The sequence below is a fragment of the Bombus affinis genome, chromosome 8 (assembly GCF_024516045.1).
Source record: "Bombus affinis isolate iyBomAffi1 chromosome 8, iyBomAffi1.2, whole genome shotgun sequence".
Classification (NCBI taxonomy): Eukaryota; Metazoa; Arthropoda; class Insecta; order Hymenoptera; family Apidae; genus Bombus; species Bombus affinis.
Window position 1 is genome coordinate 13,973,754 of NC_066351.1, and position 15,848 is coordinate 13,989,601.

Consider the following 15,848-nt stretch of genomic DNA (forward strand, 5'->3'; position numbering starts at 1 on the left):
TTGCAAGGAAGGATAGATCCTATAAAAACGCGTGGTAAATTTGACGAAGCGCAAGGGATTCCTGCCTAATTTCCTCTCGGAATGGTCCGGATGAAAGAACGGTGGAAGCGAGGTCCCCGGGTGGTGCAGAAGCTTGTCTGAAAAAAACACGACATTAGGAGCTGGTAATTCCGTGGCTGCTCGTGTCCTGGGCTACCATCGAAGCCCGTTATAAATGCGTTACATCGCGTTAGCCGAGGATCCATTTATGAAAAAAGTCGGACGTCGCGCGACCCATGATAATTACAACGTGTCTTCGGGATTAAATATCTTGGGCGCGCGTGTAATTTGCGCGTCGTTAATGCACGGCGAGGATTAATTTATAGCCGCGAATTACGGAAAATCGGAGAGATCCGTCGAATTAATACGTGTCTTTGTATCGCGCCTGGCTACCATCGAGATCTGTTGATCTTTCGAACGAAAATTCCATCTTTTCTTCCTACGCTGTCCTTAAATAACTCCGTAACAATGTTACCACGAATCACCAAGAAACGATAACCTTTATATCCGTCCGGATTCATCTCGAGGAAGAAACAAGGAGAAAAAATAAGGAAGAACTACGAGAATGAAAGGGGCGGGCCTTTATCGAACTATCGACGTTTCTCGCGCCAATTCCGCCGCGTGTAATTTCACGCCCAAATCGCGGAAGTTATGGGAATAGGGCTCGCGATACAAGGCCGTGAACGGGATCGGCCGTTCGGTGGATCGCGCCAGCGTATTTCCTTCGGGGCCCGATCTCGTCGAAAAACAAACAGTTAGAGCTAGGTGGTCCCTCATTAAGTTGGCACCACTCCCGACTCGCTTCGGGCTGGTTCCCTTTCGATTCGAGTCGATCTTGGTTACCCCATAGGGAGGATCTCCAAAAGGGCCGTCGGTCCCTCGGCTCCAATATGCATTCGTGTGTATACGTGTCGCGCAGTACGTTGCTGTCTCCACACGTACAAACGCGCATATAAATGTGAGTATAAATAGCGAGTGTGAGTGAATAAAGCGCGAGTGTGGTAATAGCGAAGTGTGGTAACAGTGTCTCCCCTCCGGCGTTTGCGCTCGCAAACGTCGCGACGTCGAGTGAGACGTTACCTACGCGAAATGAATGCATTCGATACGTGTCACAATTATTATGCCGGCAAACGCCTGTTGGCCGAGAAAAGGAGAAAGATAGAGAGTGATGGAGGAAGGAAGAGAGAGAGAGAGAGAGAGAGAGAGAGAGAGAGAGAGAGAGAAATTGTGAAAAAGAAAAAGAAAGCGAACTGTGTCGCCACGTGGACGATAATCTCGTACGCACGTGTTCCTAGTATATGCACATGATCCCTGTGCGTGTGTTTGCACAGTCAATGGAGCGGCTTGCAGCACCGATTCCACGGAATTAATCACTGATTTATGTAAAATGCTATTCCGCCAGATGAGACGGATAAATAAACGGGCGTCCTCGAAACGCGTAAATAGACGATGTACACGGCCCGATTTATTACACGCGATCGTAGCCTGGAACTTCATTCAGCGATGGAACGATCCTATAAACTACGCTCGCTTTGTATAGTTTGGTCGCGTTACGATAGTTTTGGCGTAAACGAGAAGAAACATAACAGTCTCGGACGAGTAGTGGCGACTATATGCCAGTTGGATCGTCCCTATTTCCAACGAGGCCAATTCCGTGGAGAGAGATCATCCCTGGAATCATGATGACGCGAAAGCAGTCGCGTTATATGTGTGTGTAAGGAAAACGGCCGATAATGGGATTACAGAAAGAGAATGGATTACTGAAATCCCTCGAATGCAAAACCTTACGATAATCTAATACAATGTTCTTTTATCTTGGATACGCCAATGACCACGCTTATAGTCGCAAGGGTATGTTTCGTTATCGGCCACCTGCGCCGTTTCCCTCATTTCGGTCGTTTTTAAAAGCCAAACTACACGACGATTCCTTTACCTTCTTCCGTTTGTTGCGCGCCAGAGAACCGCACGCTTCGCGAGCTGCGTACAATTGATACACCTTCTATGCGAAGGAATAATCTTTGCGCGATATACGCAGGTAATGCGAACATTTAACGCAAATGGGATGGTTCAGCACGCTGTCTTGTCCATAGTGTGATTATAATGAAAGAAATAGTGGGATTAAGGGTGAACGCGTTTAAATGGGCCATAGCTATTGGTCGCATAGCGAACGAGTTTCGAGATTCGATCTTGCTTGGCCGCGGCCGTGTGTACACGCGGATACGTGAGCCGCGTAGTCGTATAAATAGCTGCTCGGTGAAGCCGATACAGCGTTAATGACCGACTCGTTTTCTGTTGCAGACACCCGTCAACGACTCGGGACTAGCCGGACGCAGCAACGAAAAATTGCGTGAGTACACTGTACAGAGAACGGCCTGGTGCGGCCGGCCAATCGCTCGATATTTAATCGATATCACCGCCGTTAGATCGTATCGCCGGAACTCTTCCATCGCTTTTCGCCGTGTCACCGCGTAACCCGGTTCTGCGTTAGGTCGTGGAAGCTCGTCCTGCCATTACAGAAACACGCGACCAACGCCGATTCGATCGTAGCCGGACAAAGAGAATTCTTTCCCACGAGCAGGTGCTGCTACAGTTGCACGGAGGTTGTTACGGAAACATGCCGTAAATGAAGTTATTACGCGTCGTGGCTCGGTAATGCTTACAACACTCGAAGCACGTATACATCTACGTGTGCGGAATTAAGGCGATTCTAGATTTCCGTATAATCTGTTTACCGGTGAATCTACGAATGGCTGATTCGTGATAAGCTTCAACAGTTTCGTCGTACAGGAAAACGTATTTCCTCTTTTTGACGTTTACGCTTCTCTCGTTCTCGCGGAATAAGCGAATCGTTTAGAGCCGTAAGTGACGATGTAAAAGGCGAACTCGACTTTGTATATTACGATTAGTTAAGTGACCGTAACACATAGAACGACTGTGCTCGTTAAAGTACATACATAGTATTTATCGGGCACAGGAAACAACTATAGGCGGCAAAGTATAGTCCGAGCTAGTGGAATCGGCCTTATGCGTGACGTTTAATTCCCCAGCCAGATGTTCCATTCTATCGGACAATGCTGACGCAACACGCGTAAAATACACCGGTCGGAAAAGTCGTTAAAGACCCTTCGTTCTCTGTTCCACGTGTCTCTGCGCGCTCGCTCGCGGAACGTGGAAACTTTGCGTTCTTACGTGTCGTTTCTTCTTCGCGTTTTAGATAGTCGCGCAACATCGTATCGAGCAGGGTAGATTTTAACCCGGGGCTGCCGGCTTATTCGCGCTCGTAACTCGCGAAATCGGTCACGCGTCGTGAAATTCTCGCATCTCGCCTGATACGAGTTTCCATAAAATCAACGAGGCTGTAAAATGATGTCAGACACGCGGAACGAATTCGAATAATGTTTGCTCGTACGACACGGCCGTGTTGCTGTATCGTAAGCGAACTGGGCTAATTACTCGAGCGAGAAATATCGATCCGACGTGAGAAGAAGAGAGCGCGACTCGCGAGACACCGATTTATTGAAATTTAATTCGCATATTGATAGATTTCTTCATCCTGTTATTCGACAGGTGTTCGATAGTTCTCGAAATATGTATGCATGATTAAAACGTCATCGCTACAATCGCGAGGTAATAAAGGATCGTTTTGCCGCTTCATTTTGGAAGGGACTGGTTCGAATTTTTCGCTTTTTACGCGCCGGGACGAACCGTGAAATAGTCAATACCCGATGATGGTTTACGAAGGTTAACAGAGAGAACTCGCCCTGACAATGGACCACCTACTCGCCCCCCCCCCCTCCGCCGAACATCCCCGAAATCTCGTTTCAGGCAGCTGCTCGAACGCCATGGAAGCTAGACAGTGACGATTGTCGTAGGTTCGTGAAGTGTGAAAGCATGCTGCGTCGCTTGGAAACTCATCGCGGACCTTGAGTTTGCGTGGGACACGGCGACGCTTCTAGGGTAAGCAGCAGCATTCAAAACCGATGAAACGAATCGCGTTTCACCTACGAACACGTGCAAGCTTTCGTCGCGCTGGAAGTTCTCGGCGAGTCGATGATATAGCGTTGATCAGCATTTTCAGAATACAGCTCGTATATGAAGGGAGCTGTTTCGATTTCGCAAACAGAGGAGAACGGAAAATTCTAATGCGTTGCGATTTTATAGTAACGAGCACCGATTTGTCCTTAGATCAAGCGTGAAACGTGCCAAGAAGTCATGCACTATTGGTATTCTTGGCGTTCTATTGAGTGACTCGTTGGTAATCGTTCGCGTGGATCGTTTACGTAAGCTGGAACATGACGGCATTTGCATTACACAATTGTCTGTACGGCATCTTGAAAAGAATTAGCTTTCTAACGCCCCTGCTCGATGCAAGGGATCGCTGCGTGTTTTAACATCTAATGACAAGTTCTGCGTGGATACGTTGGAAAACAATCGTCGGATTCCTAAGCTCGGACTATGATTATTATTATTTTCTTCGTCGAGTCTGTTCAAATTATCCCACCCTCTTTCGATTATCGATACGATATGGATGCCATCGCAAAGGTGTAGTCGTTGTCATCGAATCTTCCATTTCGATAGTGTAACACCAGTGTCGACGTTTTGAATCGGACAGTTGGATGCGAAAACGGTGGTCGCTGATTCTACGATACTCTGATTGGCGCGTAGCGTCGTCGGATTAAAGTGTCACCGGCCCGTGTCACGGTATCATCGTGATCCTGTAAACGACCCATCGGAGAATACACTCCCTTTTACTATTTATGGACTTTTGGGATTAACGGGAGAAAGCTCGAGAGGGAGCGTGTCTCTTTTGTGAATTCGCTCACACTCTCGAATAGCTGCAACCCACCGGTGACACGTAAAGGGATATGGGGAGAAAAGCTCGAGAGTGGGAGAAGGGGATCGTACATTCTCAAGGAAGATCGCGATCTCGGTTGTTTATGCGATACCTCGGAGATAGGGTTGCTCTTTTGTCCAGGGGCAGTTTTCACCGTTCGCAAGAAATACGGATGAATAAATTTCGGGGACATGACGTATTTCACGGACCGGCCGTGTATACACGCTCGGTTACGTGGCCGAAGCGATTCCGCGAACGCTTTACAAGCGTCGCTTTCCTCCCGGACGCTTTAGGAGACTTAACCCGGATCTGCGGGCTGTGATAAGTGACGAAGAAAGCGGCGAAGGATTTGTGGTAATCGCAAGACGTTATTGTTTAGCGCGTCGTCGCGTCCTTCCACGTGAAAAAGTCGATGGCGTAAAATCGCGTCGCATCGTTAGAACGATGTAGCCGACTCCTTTAATCGTTCCCGTGCTTAAGCGTTTCGACTCTTGCTCGAGATGGAGCGGAAATATTATTTTTCGATTAGATTAAACGACTCGTAGCTTAACGCTACCTCGATATCGAGACGTTAAGAAGAACACGACAGCGGGGGTGGAGGAAATCCTTGAATTATTTCCTCGTTTCATCCGTCACTCGTATCGTATCGCGATAAGCGATCTATTGTAAATTAAAATGGCAACTAAAACGGCGCAAGCTACGAAGCATCGACGAACTAACAAACAGCGGACCGACCCTCAATGCCGTACTTCTCGATGATCCTCCATAACGAATTGTATTTATCTGCTTCCGATCACTTACAGAATGATCTGGATCAACGAACGAAGCGGTTCAATTTGTCGCGTCTTTACGCAGGTCGATCGCATCCTCTGTAACATCAAAATCTCAAAAATCCGACCACCCCTAACAACCGATCTCTCTCTCTCTCTCTCTCACTCTCGGAGAATAGTCGTAAACAGGCGACACATCGAACGTCGGGTCTTCGTTTACGGAGCGATTAGAACACCCTTTGGATCTCACCACCTAACGGTTCACCTCTCTCGGCCGCGCACACTACGCTAGGACCGGCCGCACGCACGCACGGTCGTGCACACACGAGAAAGTAGCGGCGAGCGAGAGGTAGAACGAGAAGATACCAAGAGAGCGCATCTCCTTCGGTCGCCGAGTGCCTCCACCTTGAGAGTTCAGCGACGAGGGCAAGCGGAGAGAGCGTGAACGAGAGAAAGAGCGAGAGCTTCGGAAACCGACAGAGCATTGGTAAGGGAAAGCGGCTGAGAGGCAGGGAGGGAAGGATAGATGGGTGCGAGGAGGAGATATGGAAAGAGAGTAAAAGAGAAAGAGCGAGAACGGGTGAACCTGGTGGTAAGGGAGGGAAATAGGTTGCAGTCGGGTTCGCGAGAGAGAAGGAAGGAAGGTTTACGGAGGGGCGAGCGGTGGCTAGAAGCGAGCTGGTTGCCGTGGATGGCGAACCGAGGCGATGGGGTGGGTGACTAGGCGCGAGAGGGGAATCACTCGACTGTCGAAGCGGTGGGGATGCGCGACGAGCGTCGGTGGTGGGGGCCGACGCTCTCTCGTCCCCCGAGCTCGGTTAGTTTCTCCGTCGACGCCGCTGAAAGCGGATCGAGCGTGTCGTTGTTCTTCCTCGTGGATGATCACCTCGCGGCGAACCGTTCGGAGTCACTGCTGCTTCGTCCTGCCTTACGGGACCCGGTGACTGTTTCGTGGAGTACGATCGTGCGCGATTCGAACGCGTGTCGAACGATCATCGGAATCATGGAGACTCGTGGAAAGCGTGATACACGGTTTGGATAGTGCGTTACGATCGGGGTAGCAGCTGCAATCAACAACGGTGGTGGAGAGATTGAAATTTTTCGTAGTGGACCGAACCGACCTACCCCTATGACCGGATGAAACGATTCGTCGAGTAGTGCGCGGAAAACATGGTTGTTTCGTGAGAAATTGTTGCGTTTGTTTTTCGTGTGTACTGGGTGGAAGAAAGTTGGCGAGAAGCCCTGTTGCTCGTTTCGTACGGTGCGTATCATCGTGAGTTGTTTATTCCTCGAGCGTTCTTGCGTTCGAGCGTAGTGAGAACTCGCAACCGGTTCACCACAGTGAGGAGTATAATTTATCAGGTCGTTTGAAGAGACGCGAGAGTTCTCGGTATTTAGCGGTGTGCGATCAACGAACAGAAGAAGGGAGGAAATTTCCAAGGACCGCTTCCTCGTGCCTCGAGGCTACCGAGGGAAGCGAACGCCGAGCCGTCGGACGCTTGGTCGTGCACCGATCGGTCCACCGATCTTGCGGAAGTACGGCTCGATTTGCCGCGATCAAAGATCCTTTCCTCGTGTCCCGTCGACGTTGATTTTTCTCGCTCTAGCTCGACTCGACTGGATAGCTACGGAACCGGAGTGCTTCTCATGTGTCAGTGACAGTTCTGTGCGTTCCGATTTAAATTCCTCGTGCGATGTACCCAGACCACGCCGTCTTCGTCTTCCATCTTGTAAGTACCCGAGTCGTATTCTATCGGCGTGATCTGTGCGCGCTCGAAATTCAATAAAATCTCGAGAGGTTCCCGCGCTTTTCCAACGCGTGAACGACGAATAAAACACACGACTCGATTCGCGCGGTGTTCGTTCTGGATAAAAGCGTTTGAAAATCAAGAGAAGCAGCTCGTGGCAGCGTGCACACGGTATCCTCTGTCGTGAAAGCAAAGGTCGCGAGAAGCGACGGCACCGGTGACTTTGACACGTCCCGCGGGAAGACCTCGCATTAGGTCTCGTTTTACGAGCCAATGCTCAAAGCTTTGCAACGGCTGTGCTTAGTCCGTAGTAACCACAAACGCGTTGTGTGTACACGTGATCCGAGAATTCTATGCGCGTATACATAGTTGACCCTCGTGCACGTATTTCGGAGTACGCTGAACGAGGCTTGACCTCGAAAAGAATACTCGACGAGTATCCTTCAAAGATTCGGCGTTTCAAAGATACCCGCGTTGTTACCTAGCGTTGTTATCTTCGTTTGTAATCACGTTCGTATCCAGCCATCCGGATATTGGAATTAAAGCCCGTTCGTTAGATCGACATGTTACCCGTTGAATCGAGCGTTCGTGATTAGTTGACCAACAAACCATCCACTGCTGTTTCGTATTATACGTTCGTAGGCCTTTGATTTTCGCGGCAGAAATTCGTGAAATTTCATGGCGTGTGTGCTGAAGGCTACGTGCCTCTGGATGCTCCTCTGGGAGAATAAGTTACGACCAGCCGTAAGAAACTTCGGATAGAAGTTGCTGGAAATTTAGGTGACGCCGGTGATCGAAGGCCTCTGGAGAGGAGAGCCGCGTGTGATTCATTTATATCAATATTAGAGCACGTAGGGCGATTACGGCTAACATTCCCGCTATACTTTGTTTTTCTTTCTTGGTTTATCGTCTCGGAGCTTGATTACCACGATCATCGATCGGATCGTTTAACGAAGAAAACCCTCGAAACAATGATTCGAAGTATCGATAGATAACGCGAGCTCACGGGTTCGCGATAACGGCTCGATTCGTGACATCTGCGGTGCATGCTCGGCCCCCGATGACATTTGCCGTCGGTATTCCACTGTTCTTGCGTTCTAGTCTGATCGCTTTCACAAATGCTGAATCGCCGATCTTTCGTTCGTTCGCGGAAAAACCGTGCTCCGTTAATCCGTTCTCCCACGAGAGAACGAGTCGCGCGCACCACTCGTCGAGGCAGGCTTTTTTTCCTCTCGAAGGTCACGACACTCGTCGTTTTTTCGGCTGTCTGCCATCGAAGCCCCCTGTGCACAGGCCCGTGTATCGGAATATTGGAAAACCGTGTCGCCTCAAAACTCCGACAAATACATCGATAGAAGCGCATTCGTCGAACGAAACGCTCCGAGCGCACCGACGAGATACCAGTGTTTTCCCAAGATTTTTGTATTTGCCCGGTCAATTAAGTCCGACCGTGTTTGCGCTCGTTTACACGAACGCTCGTCGTCACGACGAGCTAATTAAGCTTACAAGCGCTTGTTTTTGTCGAATGATTCACAACGTCTTGCACGCTGCATCGTTCTCCCCTGCGACCTTTCTTCTTTCTTTCTTTCTTTCTTTCTTTCTTTCTTTCTTTCTTTCCTCGATCGCCTCCATCTTTTACGATTCGCGATGAGAATCGCGTTTTCACGCGTGTTTCGGTCACGAACGCGCAAACGTGATCGTGTATCTCGAACAACGACGTGTCTGACCGTGACCGGCCGTTTCTTCTCGAATTACGCGATGAAAAGCGAAAATTATTTACCAAATCGTTTCTGTCGGTAACGACACAGTTGCCTTTGATTTTCCGCTCTCATCCGTGCTCGCGTGTCACGCTGTTTCGAAACGGCGTCACCGACAGTGGCTTACCGCTTAATTTATACTCCGATTCATTCTCGATTCCGCTTTTTACACCTCCGCGCAGAATCCTTATGAAACATGCAGAGGACATGCCGATGAAAAAGTTGAGAAACGGGTGCAGGTGGCGAAGATACACGAGGAAACAGGAAATACCTGAATCCATTTCGGACGATCGTATCTCTCGGGAAACGAGTGACCACCTTCGCTGCTGCCTCCATTGGTTGCCTCGCCTCGCCGTATTTACTTTGCCGTGAGTGGAAACGGTGCTGGTTTTAATATCGTTCGTTCGTTGACTCGTAGCGTTTCGCAATCCGCGAGTATCTCGCCTTACTTTCGTACTAGTTTCGAAAGGGGAAATTTCGTTTGTCCATAAACCATAAATCCACAGAACCGACTGATCGGGTAATTTTATGGGCTTATACTCGCAGTAATCGCGATAGGGAGTTATCGAAAAGTTTCTCTGTAGCGTAACTAAGAATTATGAGAATTTGTTGCGCGCGTTTTCCATACCAGGAAAGACATAAATTCAGGTATATAGGCAAAGTGTCTATCAAACACTCGTTTCTGCGAAGTTTTCGTCCCAAACGTGTATATTATATAATTTATCCTTGTTTCGGGTATTCCTTTCTCGAGAAGGATTTTCGGCTATTTGTTTTCATATATTTACGTAAGTAGCGACAGGTATGCGAATCCGTGTTCGCGTTACGATTGCGAGATCGTTGCGACACCATTGCGAACAGAGGGCATAATTACGACCGAAACACCTCGTTATGAATAGTTTCGTCCTTGTGCCGTTAGAATCTCGCGAGCAAAACGATTTTCAAGCGGACACGAGCGCCGGTGGCATCGCTCGATTATCCCCGTTGCTCAATCCGAAACCGTAGATCAAGCCGGCCGTTACAATATTCACGGTGGGACTTTGGCGTCCGACGAAATAACACGTTTCGCGCGTTTCCTTCGAAACTCGCTGGAACGTAACGCGTCGACGAGCATTTTTCGCGCGTTCAACCGGCTCGCTCGCGAGTTTTCTCTCTCTCTGTCTTTCTCTTTCTCTGTTCAGCGTATACGTGTGTGTACGGAGACGTGGCATCGACGTGGCGCGCGATCATAATGTTAAATCGCGGCCGTCCGGCTCGGTCCGGTGTGTGTATCGTGCCGAACGCGGCGCGTACGGTGCCGATAAACTTAGTAATGGCAGAAAAATTGCCGCGATTAAGGTTGAAAACACATCCAGCAACCGCCATTTTCTCACAACACCTGCGAATTACGCGTAATTGCCGTTCCTTCGTCCCGTTCCATCTCTACCGGCGATCCGTTCCTGGGAACCCGAGGGCAGTTCATTGTCTAACGCCGCGTACGCCGTGTCCGTGTCACGAAAGAGAGAGGAAGAGAGATAAGGATAGAGAAAGACGGTATAGGGATAATCGTCATGTCGAATCGAAAATTAACGTTAAATCGTGGCCCCACGGTTCGTTCATCCTTAGACGGAGTAGGATCGTGCGGAGCCGCGAAGAAAAACACGCTCGCTCCGGAACATCCGTTCATCTGGCGTTCGGATCATCCGTGTCGAATCACGGAACTCTTAAATTTCCGCGGGATTATAGACGACCATTGTCGATGCTGGATCGAGGACCCGTTGGATATATCACGATTTTATTTCTCGCGATCCGACACGGAAAATCGTCAAAGCGTCGCACGAGTATATACGTTGTATCGAAATTACGATCGAATTCGCTATCGAAACATCGAAGGCTGAGATATTCGAAATCGTTTGCGATTGCGTCTCGAATAATTTCCAACGATTCTAGAAAAAGGGAACAGTTTCGATTTGTAACGCGAAGAACGCGGTGGAGAGGCATGCGAGATCAATATTTGGTTTTTGAGCTTAAAGCAACGAGCGCATTTCGGCATTGTTTTCTCTCCGCTTTATAGAAATTTCCTTGGAACATGGCTCGAATACGGGGCGCCGAGGATTATTAACGACGCCGCGTTATCGGCGTTTCTGACGCGAGAACGCGCTGATACTCGCGAGCGGCGGCACGGTGTTTCGATAGGCGATGAGCGGGGCCCGGAATATACGTAACGGTGTTGGAGCCGTTGGCGGTTTCGCGATATCGATTGTTTTCACGGCCCCGTGCCGTGCTTCGGAATAGTTGGCGAGCACGAGTGCGGAAAATGCGTAACATTATCCTACTCGGGCATGCATGCTTCTAAGTGGTAGGTTCGAGTTGCAATTCTCTCCTCCCCCACCCTCTCTTTGTCTCTCTTTCACCCTATTGGAGATTCGGGGCGCATGTTCGAGTCGTGGACTGGCATTTCACGATCGAATCGCTCTCTTTCCCGGAAAATGTTATTCGATGATTAACTATTCATACGAAGTCGCGATAGACATTTATATCTGGATAATTGCAATCTATTTGGGATCAGAAGTTCGACGGTTTAACGTTTGGTTTGTTTCCAAAGATTTTCATTATCAGACAATTCTCGATTTGGAGAAGTAAATTCTATTATGAGGCATGATTTGTTGGTTTTATAATCGAGTAAGAAACGAATACGGTAGAACTGGGAAATATTTATTTAAATTTATCGGGGGTCAAACAGTTCGTGCAAGCGGAGTTTATATAATGACAGCTCACGCATTTTCGCACTCCTAGTGATTTTTAAGTGACTTCTAATGGATCAAACGAGCAGGAGATCGTTTAATCGAACTAAGTAACTAAAATTTCATTCGTATAAACTAATATTAGATAAATGGATTTTCGTTGTATCGCGCGACAAGACCGGCAGTTTCGAAATACGAATTATAGCTGTCACTTATTGGAGACAATTTGGCGAAAATATAACCCGCAACATGCAAACTTCTACGCTCTGAAAATACTTTCGTGTCAGATTTAATCAGACCGTTTAAAGAATCATCGATGCAATAATAGTCGCAAGAATACGAAGGAGGGTGGAAGAAAGTGGTTTTGCCGAGGCGAGTTCGATTCAACTGTTCGCGGCGATTTGAAACGTAGCTTGCACAATGGTTTTACGCACGTGCACGCACACGGTCACGCGGACGCGTCACACGCAGCGCGTACACGAGTGGCCTCTTATCGGGTGGAAGAACGCGCGTAGCCGCGTATGTAGGAGGCGTGTTTGCGAAGTTATGGTGTCCACGAGCTTTTATGGGCTGGCCCTGCAAGTATACCTGTGTGTTCACGTTTGCGAGTTTGTGGCGCGTGTAAACGCACACACGCGTACGCGTGCTACTTTGAGAGCGCGGAACAGGCTCGATCAGGACTTGGCCGTAGCAAATAACTACACGTGTCCAATTAGACACGCGAAACTGTTACTCGATAGTGGATACTCTGTAACCGCGGGAAAGTCGGGACGACCTCGGGATTTCGTCCCGTAATTAGACGGCGCGAACCATCGACTGCGCAATTTTCTCATTTCGCAATCGCCGCATGAGAAACCCGTCTCCTTTTCTGGTGCGCGGGAATATCTGTCGGCATGCTCGAAAACGAATGACCCGCACGTTCTCGGTTTCTTCGAGATCTCTTCGATGGGGAGACTTTTGCTTCTGTTGCGATGATAGACGTGGTTTCTATTGCCAGCTATCGATGCTCGATCTGAACGAGCGCGCTTGGATGCTTCTACCCTTGGCTGGTAGGGTGTAATACTCGCTATGCGACCGGTAGGGTAAACCAGATCCGGTTATGACCAAAAAGACCGGTACGTTATAATAATAACTACACGCTTCCATTGATCGAATATAAAATACGTTTATGACATACACGTAATTATATACCCATTGAAAATCTCACGAAAAAGGAAGGTAAAGAATAGTACCACTTAAATTTAAGTACGTAGTTCGCTTACTTACTCGTCGCCAGATGTTCGCCATATCAGAGTCTATCTCTTCATCCTATGTATTTCCGAGATTTCACTGCTACAAGCAGTCTGCTGTCCCGTGGTTGCGCGCCAGACTTCATTCTCTTAAAAGCATGTCCCTTCTGTTTGGCGGGGAGGACGGAGAGCAATGGGATCGCAGGGCCGGCTTTTCGTAAGCGTAATTTGCGCGTAATTATCGCGGATAGCGATACAGCTAGCTGCGATGAACCATTTATGTGATTAATAGAGGCCGGTAGTTCGCGAGCCTACGGCTCTGTTCTTCTCCTTCGGCCGACGCCGCATCGCCGCGCCGGTCGGCGTGTCTACCTGCGCGCGTGCACGTACACGTACACCTACGTATGCATGTACGAGAGATTCTCGCTCGAGGTATGCTATTATCATAATTGCCGCCAATAACGGCCCGTGATTGGCGCACTTCACGCTTACCTAGTGCTCTTTTTCGGAAGTTTTGCATCCTTTGGCTGCGCTGCCCTTCTCTCTGGCCCCGTCTTCCTCGCTCCCACTTTCCCCCTCGCTGTTCACCCCTTTTTTTCTCGTCTACCTGTGCCAGCTCTCTCGCCGATCTTTTCCTCCCTCTTCGGCTTCACGTTTCGCTTCTCGCGCGAGGATCCAGAGTATCTCGAACGATGTTTGAATCGTTGTTCGCATCTGCACATGTTACAATCCGTGATTTGAAATTCCCGAGAGGTGAGAATCGCAGCCGGCAAACATACGATACACGGAGAAAATTAATCCAGAGGAATTCAACGCGATTCCAACTCCTTTTCGGCCTCTTCTAAGAGTTGTACCTTTTTCGTCCCTTTCCGCCCTTACTTATGGCAGTCTCTTTTTCTTCCGGAATGTACGTCCGTGTTACTTCTTTGCCATAGTTTCCTTCTATCTCGCTTCTCTTTCTGCTTGGAACAACTAGGCAGACCAGGTTACACGGCGAGAAATATTACTTTCGATGGAAGCACGTCTTGGAGCGTAAACCCCCTTTTCATCTGTTACTCGCTGCGAAACGACCCGTCGATTTGACTACCTCGTACTTCGCACGACTGTCGTCTCTTTCCTTGTAACCTGTCTACCACTTCTTGCCTCTCGTTTCTTCGACTTCCCACGGGAGGAGCGGGATAAGGTGAAAGGACAGGCGAGACTCTGGTTGCAGCGAGAGATCTCGTTGTTGAAAATGGTACGCCGTTGTTGTAGAATGACGATGCCGACAACACGGGAGGGCCACGTCGAGTTCCGCGTTTTTCTCGCCGTACCGGCCGGTGTACTTTATTTAAATTTCACGACGCAACAGCGCGTCGCAAACGTAATCGCCGCGAATCTCGACCAGTTGCGACATTATTACCGCGTGACTCAAGAAACGGGCCAATTCCAAGTACGGAACAGTGGCAACCGTTCCTTATAAACTCGCTGTTCGTCATTTCCTTTTCGCGAAACGGATGCTTGTTACGTTTAGGTCGTTCTCCTTTAAATTGCATCGTGCAGCGATTGTAAAATTGCAAACATCTAGCGATTCCAATGTATACGCAAATTATCGTACTCTTCAACGTGGCATGTTTTAAGTGATGCATTATCCTTGCAAATTTGAGCATCGCAGAAGATCAAATTAATTGCAGAATATGCAGAAACTATCAATTTTTTATTCATTTAGTTACATAATACGTATATGTGTTATATTTTAATTACATTCTCGACGTATTCGTTTGAATTTTTTCCTTCTCTATTCATATTCTTCATTTACATATATTTATTCTCTATTTGCATATGTATATCATTGTCATAGCAGGATCATAGTTTTTTCAGCGATCTAATATCTAAAAATAGATCTGATATATACTAGACTGTACAACTGTAGGAACAAGTTTAATGGTTAATGTCTCGTAAACCTTGGCTCTCCAATCCCCGATAACGATCAGTTGCGAGCTCTAAGGCCTAACAAATTAGTCTCATGTTCGCTAAAAGATACGGCCAACGCTAAAAATCGTCCACGTAGGCCGTTAAAATAGCCAAGGCCGTTTCGAGTCGCGTGCTTGACTGTCCGGCACATTTTCTCTGACCGCTATAATCGCGGGTGACGCACTACCGCAGAAAACACGACGGGAACGGTGGTGTCCGATGTGTCAGCGAGACGCGCGTCAAAGGTTTTAATCTGGTTGTATCAGATCGTTGGCTTTTTGCGCTCACGCGCCGCGACGCGTCAGCCCAGACCTGCTGGGCGCGTGCAACTGACATTTTGCAAAATCAACCTCTCTCGTTTACGAAATCGCGTCACCACGAGAAAGGGGGAGCAAAAAAATGAGATTCACGCGCGGTCTCTCCCTCTCTCTTCATGGAAATGTCGGCTCGTATGCGCTGGATCTGCCGCGACCCGTTTCATCGAACGTATCCACGTGCTCGTTTCGCTCGAGACATAATTTATGCGCGGTTACGATCTGAACAAGGTGTTCCTCTTCTTTTTCCTTCGTTATTAAAAAGCATTACGAGTCGTCATTTATAAACTGTTTATTGCCTATATTTACATATCATAGGATAGCGTAGAACTTTTCCGACCATCGAATAGTCCCGTGATTGGATTTGGAAAACACTTTATAGCCTCGGGTGTACTTCTATCGTGGTAACAGTAAGGCTAGCACAAACAGCATAAGACAAAGGTAATAATTGAAGAATTCGCAGCCGCAAGAAGGCTTCTCCGAT

The 15,848-nt window shown here is 48.4% G+C and overlaps 1 protein-coding gene across 5 annotated transcripts in view; it reads left to right on the forward strand.

The window, feature by feature from the left end:
• LOC126919093 (latrophilin Cirl-like) overlaps nt 1-15,848 on the forward strand; it is a 364,340-nt gene that overhangs the window by 69,607 nt on the left and 278,885 nt on the right. For 3 of the 5 annotated variants that reach the window (XM_050727768.1, XM_050727773.1, XM_050727772.1), the window contains exon 1: nt 6,438-7,373. The gene's annotated coding sequence lies outside the window, so the exon portion shown is untranslated. Of the gene's footprint in view, nt 1-2,337; nt 2,387-6,436; nt 7,374-15,848 lie in introns of those variants that run through there. The other 2 variants (XM_050727769.1, XM_050727771.1) reach the window with 2 other exon arrangements.